General features: G+C 39.0%; 1 protein-coding gene across 1 annotated transcript in view; it reads left to right on the forward strand.

Moving 5' to 3' along the window:
• The window catches only part of LOC150085857 (SH2B adapter protein 2-like), a 181297-nt gene that overhangs the window by 96145 nt on the left and 61482 nt on the right, over nt 1–23670 (forward strand). The gene's annotated exons all lie outside the window — the stretch shown is intronic.

Below are 23670 nucleotides of genomic sequence, written 5' to 3' on the forward strand. Positions count from 1 at the left end.
ACCCATGCTCGAGATAAAAATGTTACCCGACTGATGTCTAATATGTTCAGAAGGTTGCAGTCCACATTAAAAATTCCATTGAGGAAAATCCTGTCTCCTTAGCATCCTGCTTTATTGTAAAAATAAAATCAGATGTATTTACTGTCACACTGAAACGTTACATCACTGGGTTCCCTAATGAAAAATTACTAAACCAGGATAAAAAACCCAATTCAGCAAATTAAATGCTGTCCATTATTTCTGAAGTTCTTAAATTGAAATCTGTATAAGTGGACTATGTAGGATTATTTGTATGAAAATAATAGGATATGTGAAAGACATAAGCATAAATTCTATATAAATACTGAAGCAAAGCTATGGAGTATATGTAGGCATAAAATATACTTTGTAGTTTATAATCAGGGCCAGCTTGAAGTAGGCACAACAAGTGCAACCGCACCCAGCCCCATACCTGGAGAGGTCTCATGCTTGGAAAAGTCCCACGCTCAGACAGGCATTTATTTTTAATTTTACTGCAGTTATTTTAAAAAATTAACTGAAATATTTTGTATTGTAATATGCAATACAAAATAATTTTGTATTGCTATTATATAGTAATTAGGTACACATAGCACTAGACAGTTTACTTCCCCATGTTGGTTGGGAGACCCAGCTTTGCCCTACAGAAAAGCAAAAGCAGCAATTGTTGAGTGCTTCAAAAGGCAGTCCATAGGCCGTCGTGTTACAGGAATAAAAGTTAACAATACCACACTGGTGTGCAAAACTTGAGGACCAACACTATTTCTAAAGGTTACGACCACAAAATCTTTACTTAAGGTACTCTTTACTGATGAGAGTAGATTCAGTCTCAGCAGCGATTCTGGACATCAGATAATCTGGCAAGAGGTTTGCACATGGTATCACCCCGCAAATATCACTGAAAGGGATTGATATGGCAGTCGAGGTGTTCTTGTCTGGGGAGGTGTAATCTTGAATGGACGTACACAACTCCAGATAATGGAAGGCGGTACTGTAACCGGTGCACACCACTATACTGAGGTAATCCTTCCCCATGTGCGTCTGTTCGGAGGTGCCATTGGCCTCAAGTTCATGTTTATGGATGATAACGCCACCCCATCGCACTGCAGCTGTGATATGCTTTTGGAAAGTGAGGACATTGTTTGTATGGAATGGCCTGCCCTTTCCACCGATCTAAATCCCATCAAACACATATGGGACGCTCTGGGGAGATGCCTAGCAGCACGTCCACACCCACCAGAAAATGTTCACCAGCTGAAGATGGCACTGACAGGGGAATGGACAATGTTACCGCAAGACCTTATCAACAACATTGTTCTAAGTATGAACAGGTGGTGCAAAGCCTGCATCGACATTAGGGGTGGCCATATCTCCTACTGAGCACCACCTCTTCCCTTTGTTCCATCTTTGGCAGTGATGCATCTGTATCATGGCACCCTGGTGGTTCCCAACATTGCCCACACTAAGTCCCGTGGAGGCAGACCAGGTACACCAGTAATTTGTTTTACTCTGGCAGGCCCTGCCACCTAATTTTCTGAGATTTCAGTGGCTAGGGCCTGAGGGAAAAAAAAAAAAAAAATTGGGGAGATAACGCTAGAATTGGAAAAGCCTGGTGAATGCGGTTTAATTTTGTCAAATTTAAATTTGGACATGTGGAACGTACGCTAGTGTGACAGCCAGAGTAGGGGAGAGAGATTTAAGGCTGGTGGAAAAGTCAGAAGTATGGAGACTAAAGAGAAGATGACTCTGATGATATCCATTGGGGCATGCCCACCAGGATAGGGAAAGAAAGTGGGTGAGGCTAGGTGCCCTACTCAGATTGCCAACTGGCGAGGTGGCAGCTTAGCTGCATTCAAAGTCTTGGTTTTCACAATGTGTCCAGCCAGGACTGCTCAGGCTGAGTTTCAGTGCAGGGTTCGTTGTGGAGGTTGTTCTCGTCATGCTAAGTGGTTGCCAAGTTTCTCGGTTGCGGTAGGGTTCTGTGCCTTGTGAACAAGTCTTGGGAAAACTTTGTGAATGGTTTGTAGTTCTGTTCGTCATCAAGTAGGCAGTGTTCCTGGTTCCTGGGATTGTACTGGAGCTGAGTGATGAGAAGGGCTCGGAGATCTTCGTACAGATGGCAGTCGAACATCAAGTGGTCCCAGGTTTCATGGGAACCACATGCACATAGGGGGTTGTTTTCGATGCCTAGCATGGTGAGTTTGCTGCAGATGGCACCATGTCCAGTTAGAAGATAGGTAGTTTGTAGTCCTGGTGAAAACAAGGTTGGGGACTGGGGAAATACTCTGTTGATGCCCGGTATAAATTTGAGTTATTTCTCCTTTGGTGGAGGTTGTCCACCTTTCCTGCCAAATTTGTTGTAGGTAGGTCAGAAGTCTTCTTTTCTCGCTGGGTCTGTTGCTTAGTGGATCTGTTGTATGGTCAATACAGGTAGCGGGTTTGTCCCTACTGAGTTGATAGAGCATTCCAACATGTGTGACCTCCAGGTCAAGGGGTTGCACCCCTGCCAGTACCTGCAGTGCATGCGTGCTAACCGTGTTACATGTCCTGGTCATGTTAAGAAGAATTGGCCTGTGAATGGACTCCAATTTTCTCTTATTGACTACGGTGTAGGCCTTGTGAAACTACACCCCAGAGGGATAAGTGATTGCAGGAATGAATACAGCTTTATAAAAGAGGGCCAGCATGCATTTTTTTCAACCCCCAGTCTTGGCGGGTCACCCTGGCCACCATTGCTGTGTAGGTCCTGATCTTTCTTTGTATATAGTTCAGGTGTGGGAGGAAGGATAAGTTCTTATCTATTACTATTCCCATGTGCTTTAGTTCAATGACAAGTTTGACTGTAATGCCACTGATCTTGATCTATGGTGTTTTCTTGTTGGTGCCAGGGAGCCTTTTAGCAAGATGGATTGAGATTTTGTGGGTGATACTGTGAAGTGGTGGAGTCGTAAGGGTAGTCCGAGCGCAATTTGCATAGGTTTCAAGTTGAGCCCTTGAGTCAGAACTCATCCAGGACATAGGTCCAGAGCAGCGGGCCAAAAACCGAGCCCTGGGGGAAAACCTCGGTAGATTTTCCTCTTCACTTGGCAATAAGGTGCCTGGACTACTACACTTTTGTTTGTTAGGTAGTTTTTTTATGCAGTTATAGAGGTTGTTAGGGAGTTGCGCTTGTCACAGTCAGCTGAGGACGCTCGGCCACCAAAGGGTGTCGAACGCCCCAACAAAGTCGACCTAGATAACTAGGAGGTATTTCTTGTCACAGTCGTTGGCTGCATTGATGAGATTTTCCAATGCATCGACAACTGACCTTCCTGGCTTGAAGCTATATTGATTTGGAGCAGGCATCTGTGCAGCGCTGTAGTGGTTGTCTATTTTTTGACGGAGTAAATGTTCAAACACCTTACTCAACACCGAGAGTAGGGCGATGGGCCTATACGAGTCAAGAAGTTCTTGAGGTTTAGAAGGATTCTTCCGAATTAGGCGAATTCCTGCCGTCCCCCAGTCTGATGGAAACCACCCCTGTTGTAGGCAGTGGTTATAGAGATTTAGAAGCAGGTGTGGAGTGTATTCTGCTACTTTTTTCACAATTTCCGGTTCTATCAGGTCAAGTCCGGGAGTTTTTCTGTTTCTTATCTTGTTGACTGCGAGATGGAGATCAGTTATGGTGAGAGGGTCCTCTGTCCGGGTAGAGTGGTAATTTTCATTTTCCAGGCAAATCCGCTGTTGGTCAAGAGAAATTTGTTCGTCTAATTGTTTGAATAAAGTGTTGAGGATGTTACTGAGTCACTCCAGATGGTGGTCATTAGCCCTAGTGAGGTTCTCGTTGACTCTGTTTCCTCACCTCTGAGGAGCTTGTTTGTGTTCACTTTATAAAAAAGTCCCCAGGGGTCAGTGTTTCCTATTGTTGAAACCAGGTGCTCCCAGGACTGCTTTTTGTGTTGCCTGATCATTGCTGTGTAATCATTCCTGGTCTCACAGTATTGTTGCCGCAGGTATTCAACTTCTGGAAACGACGTGCCTTCCAGAGGGCAGGTGGCCAGGTCCTCTTTGCCCTCTAGAAGGCACGTCGTTTCCGATTCACCTCTTGCCTCAGTGCCTGAAGTTCTCTAGACCACCAGTATTCAACTTCTGGAAACGACGTGCCTTCCAGAGGGCAGGTGGCCAGGTCCTCTTTGCCCCTTTGCCCTCTGGAAGGCACGTTGTTTCCGATTCACCTCTTGCCTCAGTGCCTGAAGTTCTCTAGACCACCAGGGGACAGCTCCTGGAAGGGGATTTCTTTTGCTGATGGCTTCATTAGCTGCACTCACAATTGCATCCATTACTGCCTGTTGGTGCCAGTCAGGGTCTTGGTCTTGGGGGTTCTTAGCCAGTAATTGTTGCTCTTTTTCGGTTAGCATCTCCTTAAATAGGTTCCAATTTGCCTTGTCCGTGGCGTAGCATTGGAGTCTCTGTCCTGTGACCGGGGTACGGGTTATTGTTCTGTTCATATTGAAAGTAATGACACAATGGTCGGAAGTGTTCCACTCCTCCCACACAGTCCAATCGGGGATGTAACCTGAAAACGGTCCGGTTGATAAAGTTACATCTATGGTGGCTTCCCAGAGGGTGCTGGAAAAGAGGTTGGCAGATTGTTAGGATGATTATGGAAGACAAAGTTTCTGTTTATTATGAAGTCTTCTAGATGCTGGCTGTTTCTTGCCTGCCCCTGCGTTCCGGGGTTTTGCTGTGCCAGAGCGGAGAGCGGAAATTTACATCCACACAGATTAGGATTTTTGCTCCTTCTAGCTCAGTGAGAAGGTGTTGAAGGTACTGTAAAGCTGGCAGGATATCCTCTCCTGGCCGACAGTATAGGGAAAACTGCATAGAAATCCCATAGCATTGTAACTATGTGTGTGTGCACACCGCCCAGAGATGGAAAATCTTTGTGACCACGAAGTTGGGGTTTCGCACAACTATGGCTGTCCATGGAATCTCTCCTTCCACCTGGACCACCTTGTAGGATAGAGGATAGCCTTTTATTCCATTGGCAATGGCATAGGGCTCCTGGATCAGGAGAATATCTATATTTTCTTCTTCGATCTTTCTTTTCGATCGATCTTATTTTCTTCTTCGATCTTCGACCTTAGCTCTCTGTGCATTAATTTGGAAAAATTTAAGCCTGGTATTATTATAGTGTCTAGGCATAGTCCCCATATTCAGTTATTTGTTGCTGTGTGCTCTTTACCTTAACATATATAGGGCATTTGTTGTCATGGATTGAGTGGGTGTGTCGTAATTTTAGGCTTTGGCAGTTTGCACAGATTGGGTCACTGATTTTATTAGGACATGTATCATAGCTATGACCCTTTATCACACACAGTGGCCGCAGGTCTGCTCCGCCTGTGTACATATGTGTGTTGTGAAACACCAAGTGTTTCAACTGTTGCCGAAGCGGCAACACTTGAAACACTTGGTGACAGCCACGTGTTCCCTAAAACGGTGTGAGCCCCAATTTATATAAACTCTTGTATGATGAGTGAGTGAGTGCCTGCCAGGCTTGCAGCGCAAGCTCCACAACCCAGTTTGCGGCATTTCCAGTCCTGGATTTAGTCTGGTATTTTGGTGTTATGAGTTCCTCCAGCTTTCCATCCGGGAGGTACTGCTGCAGGTTTCGGTAGCAGATTTCTTCTCGGAGGGTGGTGTGTATGTATGAGTGTCTAATGTAAGGCGGCACCAGGAAAGTCAGTTCAACTCTGCCATGATTCTCTGTGGAGATACAAACTCTGTAAAATAGGCCAATATGTGAATTGTATGTTGTTTATGTGGACTGTGTAGAGTTATGTTGTTTGGTCTTGTATTCACCAGGAAGGCTGCCTCCCAGTAACTGTCCCTGGCAAGGAGCCAGGACTCAAATAACACTGTCTACCCAGGGACGACAAGTATCGTGCACCCACTGGAGGAAGTGCAATACCAGTGGGCATATCAGAAATAAATGAATAAATTACCTATTTGATAGCAATATTTATACATTTACTTCAGAAACTCCATATTCAGAAAAATCTGTGAAACACACTGGCCACCAAACAACAGGATTAACAGTTTCGGTCAGGTAAAACAATGGTCGTCTTATAGAATTAGATTCCTAGAAATCTGTGTAATACAATGGTTGCCTAACAACAGGGTTAATGGTCATGGTTGAGTAAGACAATGGTTGTCTTAAAAAATTATAGATTCCTAGGAATCTGTGGGATACACTGGCCACCAAATATTACGATTAACAGATGCAGTTACACAGAGTGGTTGCCTTAGAGAATACAGTTTTAGTACACAGGACACTTATTTAAAACTGTTCTAAGAAATAATTGTCTTTTGTAAAGGTGGTTGATTAATTATAGAGGTTTCGCTGTATTCATTAATGATTCTGGTGTAGGTATTTCAAGTTTAATGTGTAAGTTTACTGATGATACAAAGGTGTTCAGGATGGCTAATAACATTAACAGAGTATGCTACTTCAACAAGATCTAGCTAGACAAGCAAGATAAATGGGCTGAAAAGTGAAAGTTGAGGCTCAACCAATCAATGGTGCTGCCCAAATGCAGCTCCTTGCTGCATTTGGGCAACAATAATCCTATAATATACTATTTTGGTAGCAGTTTTTAGTCTTGCATGTTTTTGCTAGTGTTTATTCATAATGAATAAGTCTTTAGCCACTCTCATACAATGGTGAACTTGAAGTTAAACAATTAGGCAGACCACTACCTGATTTCATTGTGGAAAAGCAAAGTGCAAATGAGAAAAAAAAAAATTTATTTTGGCACTACCAGCAGCCATTACTGGGATAGGCAACATCTTTAATACTACATACATTTTTAAAAAGGATGTAGATCTATTGGAAAGGGTGCAGAGAAACAAAAACAAGAACGGTTGGGGATACGTAAGGGTAGTAGTATGGGAGGAAAAACAAATTTTGTAATTGTAGTCCTTGTTAGCTAATTAGGTATTTGCATCAGATTAGCATTAGTTAAGACATATGATGCAAGAAAGCAAGTTTATAGAGCATCAGCCAAAAAAAAAAAAAAAACCCTTCCCATTTCACCCATCCAGTCACTCCAAATGTTTGTCTAGTTCAGTCTTAAATTTATTTAAGCTATCAACTTCCACAACAACACATGGAAGTCTGTTCCAGCAATCAACTACCCATTGGCTAAAGGATAACTTCTGCACATCTATTCTACAACTGTCTTTTCTCAATTTGAATCTATGCCCCCTCAGGTTCTTAATATGAGCAAGCCGAAGTATCCATCAGCATTGAGCCTGCTCAAACCATTCAAGACCTTATACACCTCAATCAGATCACCTTGCAGGTGATCTGATTGAGTCTAGTCTCCAGCTTGTTGCCCTTCTCTGTACTCGTTCTAGTAACTCTACATCCTTCCTAAAATGAGGCTTCCAGATCGGTATACAGTACTCAAGGTGTGGCCTGACCATTGCCTTATACAAATGACAAGGAGGATAATCACCTTCTTGTCTCTGCTAGTAAAATTCCTATATATCATTGACAAAACTCCATAACCTGCTCTGGCAGCCCATCTGCACTGCTCAGAGAACTTCATATCTGACTGAACAGTTACTCCCAGGTCTTTTTCATCCTCCACCTCCCTGAGGGTAGTAACACACAGTTGGTACATTCCTCTTGGGTTACTGCTACTCATATGAAGTACTTTGCATTTGTCGATGTTAAACTTCACTTCTCAGCCCATCTGCCTAACTTTTCTAGATCCTGTTGCAGTAGCATACTGTCTTTAATGTCATTAACCACCCTGTGAACCTTTGTATCATCGCAAACTTGGACATTGAGCCTGATATACCTTCAATATCGTTGATAAATACTCAAAACAACAATGGGCTCAGCACCGAACCCTGCGGGACTCCGCTAATAACATTAATCCACATAGAGCAGTGTCCATTTATCAGCACTCTCTGCCATCTCCCATTCAACCATCCCTTTATCCATTGCAGTAACTTGCCCTTAATGCCATACCACTCCAATTTGTACAGCAGTCTTCCATGTGCAACAGTATCAAAAGCTTTCCTGAAATCCAAGTATATGATATCAAAATTATTTTTTGCATCCAATTCCTTTGTGACCACATCATAGTATCCAATCAAATTGGTCAGACAAAACTTCCCCTTAGCAAATCCATGCTGTGTTTGAGCTATTACTGCTGTCTTGTCTAGGTGATCCTGTATCACCTCTTTAACCAGTGATTCCATTATTTTCTACAGAACAGAAGTTAAACTAACAGGTCTATAATTATTTGTGTCACCCTTTGAACCCCCTTTGTGAATTGGGAATACACATCTTCAGTTCACGGGGGCCTCTCCTGACTCTAAGGACGCTCTCATAATTATGGCTAAGGGTTTGCTTACTTCCCTTGCTCGGCACCTCTGTAGCCAGGTGGGCAGGAGCAGCAGTGCGTAGCACACGCTTCTTGATTAGACCGGGGTCCGAGCCCGTGAGCACCAAATACGGAGGATGCGGAAATGTCAGGGAATGATCGCCGCATATCCCCGGAGCAATATGGCCTTAGTTGCTAATGTTCCTAAAAACCAAATAACAAACAACTTCCCTTGCTGCTTCTTTCATTATAACTGGATAGATTCCATATGCCCCCGGTGCCTTTTGTTATGTTTAACTTCAACAATTTCTCCTCCACTTTGCTCTCAGTTATTACAAAATCACTTAGCTCCCTGTTAGAGTTTGATAAACTTCTGGCATTCCCCTCCTTGAATAACTCCTCATGTGTGAATGTAGATGCAAAATACTCATTCAGTTTATCAGCTATTTGAGCAGGATCATCAATAGTCGAACCATCTCTGTTAAGTGGACCAATCTGATTCATCCCCTTCCTTCTGGAAGTTTACATAAGTAAAGAACTCTTTGCTGTTTTTTTTTGCATCCTTTGCATAAGATTTCTGGTATCTGCCATAGGTTTCTGTGTCGCCTAATAATTTATATGCATCCCATGCATTTTTCTTCTCTGTCATGAGCCTCATTAATTCATCTGACATCCATTTAGGCCTGAACCTTGAACAGTATTTCTTAGTTGGTATGATAAGCCTAGTAGCCTCCAAGATGACATGCCAGCAAAAATAAATTTAAATTTAAAAAGGTTGGGTGCAGAATACATTGCATGGGAATTTGCCTTCAGCCAGAGTGTAATTGATTTTTGTAATAAACTTCCATCTAGTGCTGTGTAAGTGTAAAGAAAAAACAGAAAAATTATTAAAATAGATAAGCAAACAAAGTGGCTAAGAGGGTAATTTTTTTGCTGATATCATATACGCTTCATTTTTGTATCATGATTATATATTATTTAAGTAAATTGGGTGATTTACTTAATGCATTGATAATACTTAAAATTGAATTTATTTCTATCATTACAAACATCGAGTGTACATGGGCCATTAAATGTCTAATAGGGATACAAAATCACAAAAGCCCACAAGTTTTGCATCTGTAAAGACACAACATCATATATTATTTGAAAGGCTTTGGCAAGGAATTGTGTTTATGATATTAACCGATTTTAACAGGTTACTAAGAACTGAATAGGCTCTTTTTAATTATGAACCTGTGCAATTCAAGAAGCGCTTTTGTTTGGAATTTGGCTGCTCATTATTGTAGCCTATCAGTTAATCTCAATAAGGGCATTATAAGTAATTTAGCAAAAGTAGTATAGTGTATTATAGCCTATTAGGCAAATCAGTTTCATGCAGTAGAGTTGTTCCTTGGTAATATATAATCAAATCTTATTGTGGGCATCAAGCATTCTTTTTTTGTTTTTTTTAACTCCTTGTTTTTGATTCTTCGGACAACAATAAAAAATGCAAAAAAAATTGAAGTAATATAAATGAGAAAGCAAATCACTGGAACAGAGATTGTACACTAAATGTAGTCCTTATTTCAGATATAAAAATAATAAATAATTTATGCAAAAATGCTATATAACAATGTTTTTATGTTTGCTTACAGTCTAATAACTAACCTCTCTGGGCAGAATGGCGGGGATTCTGTGTCTACTTTGATCCCAAGTATCACAGACAAGTCGATCAGAAAACCCTGTACCCTCCGGGTAAGAGTAAAATTACCGCCTTGCTTACATAATGTACCAAAGAACACTAAACTTATAATCATAGTTCTAACTTTTATCATCTATCAATACACATTATAAAACATCTTTGAATACAGTTGCCTTTTAAAAACTATTTTATTATCATATTAGAGTTATGACTAATTACTATGGAAGAAAAAAGAAAATAAACTTTTTTCATTTTTTTTTATTTGCTTTATTGTTTTTTTTTTTATTTGCTTTTTTTTTTTTTTTTTTTTTTTTTTTAACTTGGAATCTGTAGCTCACAGTTCATAACGGTATGAATTTAACTACATGGCATGAATTCAGCAAATCACATATTTCAACCCTGGAATGATAATGCAAGCTGAGTAGTAAATTTGTTAAAGTCAGTATTGCACAATTTGGTTAAGTTTCATAAAAAAATCTCAGAAAGTTCTCTGTTCTTTGTCAGAACTTAGCAGTTCACAGTTTATAACAAATTTGCTGAAATAACAAATGGCACTCATAGGAAACATATGTAATAGGTGTGTAACTGTTCACAGTTAGTGGGTACAATGAAAGATCCCTGTATGCTTCTTTTGCTTTAATAATTAGTAATATGAGCAATCCTTTGTGAATGTATCACAACTATAGTTATGCCTGAAGAACTGAGACTAGGCAAAAGAAGTTTTATCAAGCTTCCTCTAGCAATGCTACTTTACTTAATTTACACTATACTGCACTGAAACTGAAAGATACTACTTTTAGTTTTAGAACCACTTACAAAAATACACTGGAATTCTCTGAGACGATCTCATCCCCTCTGCAACTACTCCTTTCAAAAGTTGTGATTTGTGAAATAAAAATGCAAAAGGAAAAAGCACAAAGTACAATTAAACAGAAATAAGTGCTTCTAAAAATAAAAATCTTTATTTCGCCTTCAATGCAGGTGTAGAGTAAACTAAAAAGATTTGTAGTCTTCTTACATATTTTTACCCTTTGCATACATATATTACATAATTGGCAATATCTTTAGAAATAATGCCTAAATTTTAGTTTAATTTCATTAATATCAATATCTTTTGATGAAATTCAATGGGTGGATGGATCTGCTGGGTGAAGGGGACATTTCCAACTCCAAAACTGGATTTGTTTGTAAGACTTGTGTATTATACAATCAGTTTACCTTCTGCTTAATGATTCCATAATATCCCTTTTCCCAGACAAACTAACTCAGCCATCAGTTAAAACAGCTCTCTCTCTCCCGGCCCTCAACTTCAGCTACTGAATGGAGTTGAACCGAGCCCAGTTTGAGTTCCTTCTCACTTTGAGAGAGCAGCCATGTTATCCACTGTGCTGCATGTAAAGGCACTTATTTCATTTAGCATTTGTACTGACAATTAACAAATACATGGCTAGTCAATCAACAAAGATGAAATATATCTGCCTAACTCAGCATTTGTTCATGGTCAATTTTATATTGCATTTTATAGAGCAACTTCATGAAATGGTATCAAAGGACTGAAGATAATGCATGAAAAATTGCAATGGATTGAAGATAATGCATGAAAAGATAAGACTCAAACTTCCCTCAAGAAAAGTCCCCAGTGAAAATATTGTCAGCCAAGAAATTTTAAAAAGTAATATAGTTTTTGGGGTCACTAATAAACAAAAAATTCAACTAAAATTCAAGCAGTATACCCAAAGGCAGTGCTATCAATTTTTTTTTAAATGAAACATTCATTTTATTCTACTGATTAATAATTATTTACATAATTAATTTTGGCAATGAAGTATTTTCAAAAAAGTCAACTGTATTCAAAGATACGTTAGCTAAAATGTGTGCTTTGTTAAATGTTTATAGTCAGTATTATGATTATAAGTTTAATATTCTTGGTGCAAATGCATCAGTTTATAAATTCTATTAAATAGAAATTCTTTAGCTCTAAAATATTACTACACTTTTAATATTCTTTTAATACAATACATATGCAAAGCAGTAATTTTACTCTTACCTGGCAGTATGCTGGGTTTTGGTCAACTTAATTAATAATATTACTTCAGTTTTCATGTAAAGGAACTTTGATTAAAAAAATAGGTAACAATATATAGGTAACTCTAAATAAACCCTAAATAGGTAAGAATAAATCATTTCATTTGAATCTGATGACAGGCTTTAACTTTATATCCTGCCAGACAAGAGTAGCACTATTTGACACCAGATATGGAAATGCTTAATCACAGACTACTGTTAAAATTGGACAAGGGCTGACTAAACAAATCCTTTATCATTCCAAAAAAGTTTGCAATAACTTTGGTAAATCAAGCTTGCATCATATGAGTAAATGTAAATTATAATCAATAGCCAGAAAGGAATTACTACAATTAGGAACAAAAAAGGCTTTTAAATTTTTTACAAATTTAAATTATATTCCTATTAGCGGCTTCCAGCCTCTCCCCATCTCTTCTATAATGCAGCAAATGTCATCTTTTAAAGTTATTACAGACTTCACAAAATCAAGTGTGAGGCCTCTGAAAGTGCAAGGAATGGTGCAGTTCCACCTTTATTCATGCTCTTTCATCAGTTTATTAAAAGAATATTGGAGACATTGTTCAGGGACACTGGTTTGCTACATGTACACTGTGTCTCTTATACAGCATTAAAATGGTTTTTGAGACCAGATGCTAGATTGCTCCACCAAATCGAACCTAATCAAACCTACTGGTAACTAGAAAGCATCCAGATCAGCTTCTGAAAATCTTGCCACATGTAACTGGAAGAAGCCTGAAGTAGTATGCATTCAGATGACACTGCCAAACAGGTTATATTAAGGAGCTGGGCATACCATGTTATCTGTAAGGCACATCTAAAAATCCCATCACTTCTTAAAGTTAATACATCATGAATAGTCAAACTAATGAAACAAACTCAACTGCAAAGAGAAAAAAAACCTCCCAAAACCAACACAGATATATTTGATCTCATTTCTAATCTCAGTGATGACTATTTCCATCTACATTCGTCCAAGTCCCCACTTCACTTTCCAACAGAATCTCAACCAAAGCCATAACTAGGTATTCTAGCATCTGGAGAAAATAAAAACATGCCTCCTGCCAGCCAACTGTAAACTGGGAGACAACTGGGGGGCAGGGGGGGAATAAAAATTCAGCAACCAATGTTTACATAAATTCATGGGCATTCAAAACTAAAGGTATAGTAAAGTAGAATTTTAACAAAAAAAAAAAAAAAAAAATAGAGCATATAATTAAAGAATCCAGTTTAGTGAATGCACCTTTCTAACAATGAAAATATTATCTGCCAAGTAGTGAAGTGTGTTCATGTATTTTCCTGTTTTTCAAAATTAAAAAAGCAACAATATATATTGATTTTATGTATATATAAAAATGTCTTATTTTTAAATCATGTGCTTTTGCACTCCTGGTTTTGATGTGCTTGGGGCAAGTTTTCCACTTGCTCTGCCTTAGTTATGTCTCTGATCTTAACTATCACTTATCTTATTTGTCCTAATTACTCCCTCTATGGTTTTTCAATTTTAAAATTGCATATGTCCAAGATATTCTTTGTCAAAAACTTCCTAATCTGGAATTTTCCATTTTTGATAATTTTTGCTCAAAGCCCTTTTATCCTTATTCTGTCATATTAATTTTACTTCTCTATTACTCTTGCAATGTGTCAGAACTTCCTTGACTTTCTTTCTTTGAGACTTGCCTATCTCTACCCTAGCTTGCCTAACAGAGATCAGTCATTTTTCTTGATTCTTATAAGTTTTTAACTCTTCAGCTTCACTTTTTTGGTTATATAGCTAAGCTAGTAATGATGTTCAGGCATTTACTATGACTAATGAACTTACATAACTTTTTTCATTTACCTACTAGGATACCAGAAAATTCTGACTGCACACTTAATACTCTCAATCCTTTGCTCACACAATTAACCCTTCAAAATACACAGTTAAAGTTAGGTGTCCTCTAAGGTACCTCGTCACAACTTGGTAATGATCTCTTCTCTAATGGGGTATCTATCCCGTGATCATTCATAGCCTTCTTTTATTTGACTTAACAATGTCAAATAGAATGATGCATGTGATTTCTATTCTCCTTTATTTTCATTGTACTACCATTTGAAATCTGATCCAAATGTTTGCTCAGATAATGTCACTGGAATATTTCTGTAAGGGTGAAATTTGCTATTTCTCATTTCACCTTAAAATCTCATCCTTTGTCTATACTAATAGTTTCCAACCTTTTTCAGTTGATGTGCATACCTTGTGTGACCTAAATCAAGCATCACTTGGTCTTGGTGAGAAACTTCATGTATCTCTCTTTATTTCCCCCCCCTCCACTCCCCAATAGTAACAAACAAATTTTTTTTTTTATCAAAATAAAATTTTTAACTGATTTCAGAGACATTTCAGCAGTATTTATTTTGTTTTTTCCTCTTTATTCTGCTCATTTATTTTAATGAACAAAATAAAAGCCAAAACAGCCATATATCTGCAGTTATAATCAGATAGTTTCTACAAGTTATAGTGAGTTAGATCAATAATCCCATACATACATTCACTTATGTAATGTACCTTTAGTACATAAGTAAATTTCCCTAATATATATCACAAATATCACTATTTAAGTTGATTATATATACGTTTATTTTATATAATTGTTTCACTATATGCACAATATGCACATATTATTGCCAATTATCATTGTTTTATATATCTTCCCCCACCCTAAGTGAAACTTCAGGTACCTTTAGGAATCCATAGGTCCCCCAGCTGGGAACTGCTGATCCAAACCATATTTCTACAAAAATGCATCAGTTCTAAGGCTTTTGATTATGTTTGGCATAAAGGATTAAGCAAACTTTCATCTTATGGTTCATCTTCCAATTTTTGTAGTTGGGTAGATAGCATCCTCTGTTATCACTCATTACATGATGGTAGATAGCTCTCTGTCTTTAACTTTTCAACTAATGCTGGAGTTTCTCAAGGTTCTATTCTTTCACCCAGTCCTTTTCTCCTGTATATTAATGACTTTTTCCCCACTGACTGGAAATTCTAATCGTAATGCTGCTCTGAACAAAGCAACAACTTCTCAAATATCTCTAGTTCCTTAAATGTTGATTATCAAGTAACTTTCCAGTGGGAGAAAAGAAAAGAACTTACTTCAATCCTTCTAAAACCCAGTTCTGTCTTATTTCTCACAAAAAAAAAAGATAAATAAAAAAAAAACTTCCAAGCTTCTATGCTCATCTTCTACAGCACAAGTTCTTAAACTTTTTTTTTTTTATCGACGACCCCTTTTCATAAGATGAAATTATTCGTGACCCCAGATTCTTTTTTGCGACCCCCAGAGGAGTTGCAACCCACAATTTAAGAACTGCTGGTGTATAATAATTTCAATACAGTAGTTCTATAATAAATATTTAATTTAATCACATTTATCAATGTTTGCTGCAAACCCCAGAATCATTTTCGCAACTCCTCCGGGGGTTGTGACCCACAGTTTAAGATCCCATTCTACAGCACCTCCTGTTTATAGACTAGAACTTTTAACTTATCTTGGCATAAGCACGTCACAAATATTGGTTTCTCTGCTTTGAAAAAGTATGCTTTCTCTTTTCCTCTCAGCATTCTCATACTTCTAAACAGATATTTCTGTACAATTCACAGATCTATCCTACCATGGAATATTTCCCAAAAGGTTCTAGGTGGCATCTCTAGAACCTCTCTTTAACTCCTACTATTCAAAAGAAAGTAGTGTAGCAGGTTAATTAATAATGCCTCTCTTACAAACTCACTCCACTCGTTATACAGATGACTGATCTGCTGCATGCCTTTCTACAGAAACCTCTGAATCTACACTATCTGTAATTCCATCTTTTTCTTCAAAATGTCCAAAGCCATGCATCAAATAGTTAACATCCATTCACAGATCATCTCCAAATTCACCACAACTTTTCTTCATTTATTCCTTCTTATGTGTTTCCAAAAATACAATTTGCAAAAATTTAAGTCCAATTTCAACAAATATCCTATGACTGCTTGATCTTCAACCCATCTATGATGCAAGAAAGCAAGCTTGTATAGCCTCCTTCAAAAAAAAAAAAAAAAAATCTCCACTAGTTTGTCTAGTTCCAACTTGAATTCAGTCAAACTATTCACTTCCACAACAACAGATAGAAGCTTGTTCCAGCAATCAACCACTCACTGGCTGAAGGCAACTTCTTCACATGTATTATGCTTTTTCAGACTCTATAAACTTAATTTGATAATGTATACTTGGTTAGACTTTGATTTACTGTTTGAAATCTACAAAAATCCGAAAACTGGCTACCTCAGAGTTCTGGAATTCCCAATTTTGGAAGTTTGTACTGTACACACAAAAATCTAAATTTCTTTTATGTGCAGTAATTCCTTTGAAGTTTTTATAGTGGGAAAACAGTGAATACTGAAAATAAACTATACACATTTTGTAAATTCAGGTTCATGGCCATGCAAAAGGGGATGTGCTGGATGTGATGCACCTTGGGCACCAACCCAGAAGGAGCCCTCCAAAGCATTTCTTAAATGGTATAAGATAGCTAAAGCAAAATAAAAGGAGACCTTGGATATCACTGCAATTTGCAGAACTTAAACCTTTCTTTGCAAGAGGGCCCCTTTGTTCCCCTCACCAGTCTTGATGCCTTTCTCTGTACTCATTCTACCAACTCTACATCCTTCCTAAAACGAGACTTCCAAACCTGTATGCAGTACTCAAGGTGTGGCCTGACCTCTGCCTCATGCAGGGGATAATCACCTCCTTATCCCTGCTAGCAAAATTCCTGTGAATCACTGACAAGACTCCATGACCTACTCTGGCAGCCTGTCTACACTGCTCAGAAAATTTCATATCTCACTGCACAATTACCCCAGGTCTCTTTCATTCTCCACTACACTGATTGTAACACCACCCAGTTAATACATTTCTCTGCGGTTACTGCTACCCATATGCATTACTTTGCATTTGTCATTGTAAAACTTCAGTTCTCACTTCTCAGCCCATCTGCCCAACTTTTCCAGATCTTGTTGCAGCAGCATACTGTCATTAGTGTTATTAATAACCCTGCCAACCATTGTATCATCTGCAAACTTTGACATTAAGCTTGATATAACTTCATCAATATCATTGATAAATATACAAAACAACTGGGCCAACACCAACTCCTGGGGGAAACCACAAATTACCACTTTGTCTTTGCCCACTCAACCATCCTTTTATCCATTGTAGCAACTTGACTTTAATGCCATACTGCTCCAATTTGAAATCCATGAAATCCAAGTATATGATATTAAAATTATTTTTTGCATCCATTTCCTTTGTGACCACGTCATATTATCCAATCAAATTGGTCAGACAAAACTTCCCCCTAACAAACCCATGCTGTGTCCGAATTATTACTGCAGTCTTGTCTAGATGATCCTGCAATGCTTCTTTAATCAGTGACTCCATTATTTTCCCTGGAACAGAAGTCAAACTACCAGGTCTGTAATTACCTGTGTCACCCTTTGATTCACCTTTGTGATTTTTTTTTTTTTTTTTATGAGAACCCCAAACACGAAAGGTATTAGCATTTTAGCATTAGCATTAGCATTAGTAGAGGCATTTGATGCAAGAAAGCAAGCTTATGCAGCATCAGCCAAAAAAAAAAAAAAAAAAAAAAAGTAACATAAATAAATCAAAATAACCACTTCCACTTCACCCCTCTGTTCGTTCGAAATACCTGTCCAGCTGAGCCTTAAACTTATTTAGGCTATCAACTTCCACGACAAGGGATGGAAGTCTGTTCCACCCACCAACCACCCGCTGGCTAAAGGCAAATTTCCGCACATCTATCCTACATCTGTCTTTCCTCAATTTGAATTTATGCCCTCTCAGGTGATTTTTCTGAGCTAGAGGAAGAATCCCATCAGCATTGAGCATGCTCAAACCATTCAAGGCTTTGTACACCTCTATCAGATCACCCCGCTGGTGCCTAGTTTCCAGACACTGTAATTTGCAAAACTTAAGCCTTTCTTCGTAAGAGAACCCCTTTGTCCCATTCACCAATCTAGTTGCCCTTCTCTGTACTCGTTCCAGCAGCTCTACATCCTTCCTGAAATGAGGCCTCCAGGCCTGTATACAGTACTCTAGGTGTGGCCTGACCATTGCCTTATACAAGGGAATAATCACCTCCTTATCCCTGCTAGAAAAATTCCTATATATCATTGACAATACACCATGAGCTACTCTTGCAGCTCGTCTGCACTGCTCAGAGAACTTCATATCTGCCTGCACCACCACCCCCAGGTCCCTTTCATTCTCTACCACTGTCAGTGTAGTACCACAGAGTTGATACGTTGCTCTGGGGTTGCTGTTTCCCATATGTAGTACTTTACATTTGTCAATGTTAAACTTCATTTGCCACCTCGAAGCCCATCTGCTCAACCTTTCCAAATCCTGTTGCAGCAGCATAGTGTCAGTAGTGTCCTTGACAACCCTGCCAACCTTCGTATCGTCTGCAAACTTGGACATTAAGCCTGATATACCATCATCAATATCATTTATAAATACAGAAAACAATAAAGGCCCCAATACTGAACCCTGAGGGACTCAACTAATAACATTAGTCCACGATGAGCAGTGTCCATTGATTACCACTCTCTGTCTTCTCCCCCTCAACCACCCCTTTATCCATAGCAGCAACTTGCCTCCAATGCCACACTGCTCCAATTTGTGCAGCAGTCTTCCATGTGCAACAGTATCAAAAGCCTTTCTAAGATCCAAGTATATAATATCAAAGTTATTCCCTGCATCCAGTTCTTTTGTGACTGCATCATAGTATCCAATCAAATTGGTCAGGCAAGACTTCCCCTTAACAAAACCATGCTGTGTCCTAGCTATAACTGAAGTCTTGTCTAGATGATCCTGCAGTGCTTCTTTCACCAGTGCCTCCATTAATTTTCCGGGAACAGAAGTTAAACTCACAGGTCTATAATTACTTGTGTCAGCCTTTGATCCCCCCTTTGTGAATTGGGGTCACATTTGCACATCTCCAGTCAATGGGTACCTCCCCTGAGTCCAAGGAAGCTCTCATAATTATGGCTAAGGGTTTGCTTACCTCCTTTGCTGCCTCCTTTAATATAACTGGATAGATCCCATCCACCCCAGGTGCCTTTCTTGTGTTTATCTTCAACAATTTCTCCTCCACTTTGCTCTCAGTTATTACAAGATTCTCTAGCTTACTGCTAGAGTTGAATACACCTCTGGCATTCCCCTCGCTGAATAACTCCTCATGTGTGAATGTCGATGCAAAATATTCATTTAGTTTGTTAGCTACCCGAGCAGGGTCATCAACAGTTGACCCATCGATCTCAAGTGGACCAATCTGATTCATCCCCTTCCTTCTAGAGTTTACATAAGTAAAGAACTCTTTGCTGTTTTTCTTCGCATCCCTTGCCAAGGATCTCTCGTAATCTGCCTTCGCCTGCCTAACCTCCTTTGTAACTTGGTTACAGATCAACTTGTATCTATCATAGGCGTCCGTGTCACGTGTTAATTTGTATGTATCCCATGCATTTTTCTTCTCTGCCATATGCCTCATTAGTTCATCTGACAGCCATTTAGGCCTAAACCTTGAACAATATTTCTTAGTTGGTATGTAAAGCCTAGTAGCTTCCACGATAAGTGCTTTGAATGCTTCCCATTTTGAATTTGCTGTTGGCAATATCATCAGTTGATCCCACTGTATAGAATTTAAATACTGTCTCAGTCCATTGTAGTCGCCTTTACGATACCTTAGGATGCAAGGTATCAAAACCTATAGTACTTAGTACCGTGCATGAGTTGAAGGAGAAGTATTAAGAGAAGGGGGGGATGCCGGAAACTTTGCTCTAGAGACTAAACATGGGTTTCACCACTTCAAGCCTCCAATAAGCAAAGTGGTGGTATTTCACCGGTTGATGAAAGTCATCTACCACCTGGAGTTTGGAATTACATTTGCAGATCTCCAGTCTGTAGGGACTTCCCCTGACTCTCATAATTAGGGCTAAAGGTTTGCTTACTTTCTTTGCTGCCTCCTTTAATATAACTGGATAGATCCCATCCATCCCAAGTGATATTAGAATTAGCATTAGCAGGGCACAGGATGCAAGAAAGCAAGCTTATATAGCATCAGTTAAAAAAAAAAAAAAAAACACGGACCCTTCTCATTTCACCCATCCACTCGCTCCGAATGTTTGTCTAGTTCTGCCCTGAATCTGTTAAAGCTATCAACTTTCACGACAGATGGAAGTTTGTTCCACACATCTATCCTACAGATGTCATTCCTCAATTTGAATTTATGCCCTCTGAGGTGATTATTCTTAGGAAGAGGAAGAATCCCATCAGCATTGAGCAAGTTCAAACCATTCAAGGTTTTACACACCTCAATCAGATCACCTCGCAGGTGCCTAGTCTCCAAAAATTGTAATTTGCAAAACTTAAGCCTTTCTTCATAAGAGCAACCCCTTTGTTCCATTCACTAATCTTGTTGCCCTTCTCTGTACTGGTTCCAACAGCTCTACATCCTTCTTAAAATGAGGCCTCCAGACCTGTATACAGTACTCAAGGTGTGGCTGGACCATTGCCTTATAAAAGAGGATAATCACCTCCTTATCCCTGCTAGAAAAATTCCCGTATATCATTGACAAAACACCATGAGCTACTCTTGCAGCCCGTATGCACTGCTCAGAAAACTTCATATCTGCCTGCACAATTACCCCCAGCTCCTTTTCACTCTCTACCACTGTCAGTTTAGTACCACACAGTTCATACGTTACTCTGGGGTTACTGCTTCCCATATACAGTACTTTACATTTGTCAATATTAAACTTCAGTTGCCACCTCTCAGCCCTTCTGCTCAACTTTTCTAGATCCTGTTGCAGCAACTTAGTGTCATTAACAACCCTGCCGACCTTTGTATCATCCGCAAACTTGGACATTAAGCCTGATATACTATCATCAACATCATTGATGAATACAGAAAACAACAATGCACCCAAGAATGAATCCTGGGGGACTCCACTAATAACATTAGTCCATGAATAGCAGTGTCCATTGATTACCACTCTGTCTTCTCCACCTCAACCACCCCTTTATCCATAGCAGCAATTTGCCTCCAATGCCACACTGCTCCAACTTGTGCAGCAGTCTTCCATGTGCAACAGTATCAAAATCTTTTCTAAGATCCAAATATATGATATCAAATTTATTCTTTGCATCCAGTTCCTTTGTGACTACATCATAATATCCAATCAAATTGGTCAGACAAAACTTCCCCTTAACAAACCCATGCTGTGCCCGAGTTATAACTGAAGCCTTGTCTAGATGATCCTGCAATGCTTCTTTAAACAGTGCCTCCATTAATTTCCCTGGAACAGAAGTTATACTAACAGGTCTGTAATTACCTGTGTCTCCCCTTGATCCGTAATTGTGGATTGGGGTCATGTTTGCACATCTCCAGTACATGGGTACCTCCCCCTGAGTCCAAGGTAGCTCTCATAATTATGGCTAAGGGTTTCCTTACTTCCTTTAATATAATTGGATAGATTCCATCCATCCCCAGATGCGTTTCTTATGTTTATCTTCAACAATTTCTCCTCCACTTTACTCTCAGTTATTACAAGATTATCTAGCTTACTTCCAGAGTTTAATACATGTCTGGCATTCCCTTCCCTGACAACTGCTCATGTATGAATGTAGATGCAAAATATTCATTCAGATTGTTAACTACCTGAGCAGGATCATCAAAAGTTGAAGTTGAACTATCGATATCAAGTGGACCAATCTGATTCACACCCTTCCTTCTAGAGTTTACATAAGTAAAGAACTCTTTGCTGTTTTTCTTTGCATCCTTTGTGAAAGATTTCTCAAAATCTGCCTTTGCCTGCCTAACCTCCTTTGTGACTTGGTTACAGACCAGTTTATATCAATCATAAGCTTCTGTGTCACCTGTTAATTTATATGTATCCCATGCATTTTTTTTTCTCTGCCACATGTCTAATTAGTTCATCTAACATCCACTTAGGCCTAAATCTTGAACAATATTTCTTAGTTGGTATGAAAAGCCTATAAAAGTTGGTATCAAAAGCCTAGTAGCTTTCAAGATTAATTCTTTGAATGCTTCCCAATATAGAACTTGCTGTTGTAACATCATCAGTTGGTCCCACCGTATAGAATTTAAATACTGTCTCAGACCACCGTAATCACCTTCGCGAAAGCAAAAACCCTTCCTTACATTTACCCTTGATGGTAGTTTCCTCTCTGAGTAAATCTCACTTCAGCACACTGTGATCACTGCCACCTAGTGGTTCTGGCGAAGGTAAAGAAAGTCTGCACGAGAAGCACACAAAAGTTCAATGAAATTTACTAGGAAAATTACTTTGCTGTGACAGCATTTGTATTGTTGTTCGCTCAGTAAACATACAGTGGGTGTTATCGGGCAGGAATAGAAATTGAATCCCACTGGAGATTGAAACCCTCCCGAAGTGGAGGGGGTTACCTGACTTTTTTCTTTAGAATCACTGGTGGACTAGTGGATAAATTGTTTATTAAGAGAAAAAAAAAAAAGGCAAAGGAAGCCCATGCGAGAAGCACGACAAACTTCGAAAATGTTTACTGGTGAAACTACATTATGAATATTTTTTACGACACCAGAGCTTCCAATATGACTCTGTTCGTGATTCAATTAGTGATTCTAAAGAAAAAAGGTCAGGTTACCTCCCCTGCACTTCGGGCGGGTTGCAAGCTCCCACGAGATTCAACTTCTACTCCAGACATCCATAACACCCACCATCTGTTTACCGAGTGAGCAACAATACAAATGCCATTACGGCAAAGTACTTTTACCGGTAAATTTCATCAAACTTTTGCATGCTTCTCGTGCAGGCTTTCTTTACCTTAGCTGTGGTTCCTTTATCTGCAGATTCTTAATGCATGAAGAATCACTACTGGTAATCAGAACAAGAGTATTACTCCCTCTAGTTGCCTCCTGCACATGCTGCTGTAGAAAACAATCATCCAATAAATCCACAAAAGCCTTGCTAGTGTGTGAATGACCAATCCACATATTCCAGTCAATCTCTGGGAAATTAAAATCCCCCATTATAAGACACTCTGATTTACTGGCCCACTATTTCTCTGCACAACTGCTCATTATACTCATCAGATTCATTAGGCCTATAACACACACCTACTCTAATTTTTCCTTTCTCAGTGTTTATGTCGCACCAATATCCCAACAATATCTGCCTTTATTGTCTTGACTAGCACTTCAAGTTCATCAAATTTATTAATTATACTCCTAGCATTGGAGTACATTTTTTTTTTTTTTTTTTTTTTTGGCTGATGCTGCATAAGCTTGCTTTCTTGCATCAAATGCCTCTACTAATGCTAATGCTAATACATGCAAGTATACATGCATCTGTTTGTACTCTTAGTTACCCTAACACAGCCCATGTATTTACTTGTTCCACTATGA

Source organism: Mastigoproctus giganteus, chromosome 5 (assembly GCF_048544385.1).
Source record: "Mastigoproctus giganteus isolate SK-2022 chromosome 5, ASM4854438v1, whole genome shotgun sequence".
Taxonomy (NCBI): domain Eukaryota; kingdom Metazoa; phylum Arthropoda; class Arachnida; order Uropygi; family Thelyphonidae; genus Mastigoproctus; species Mastigoproctus giganteus.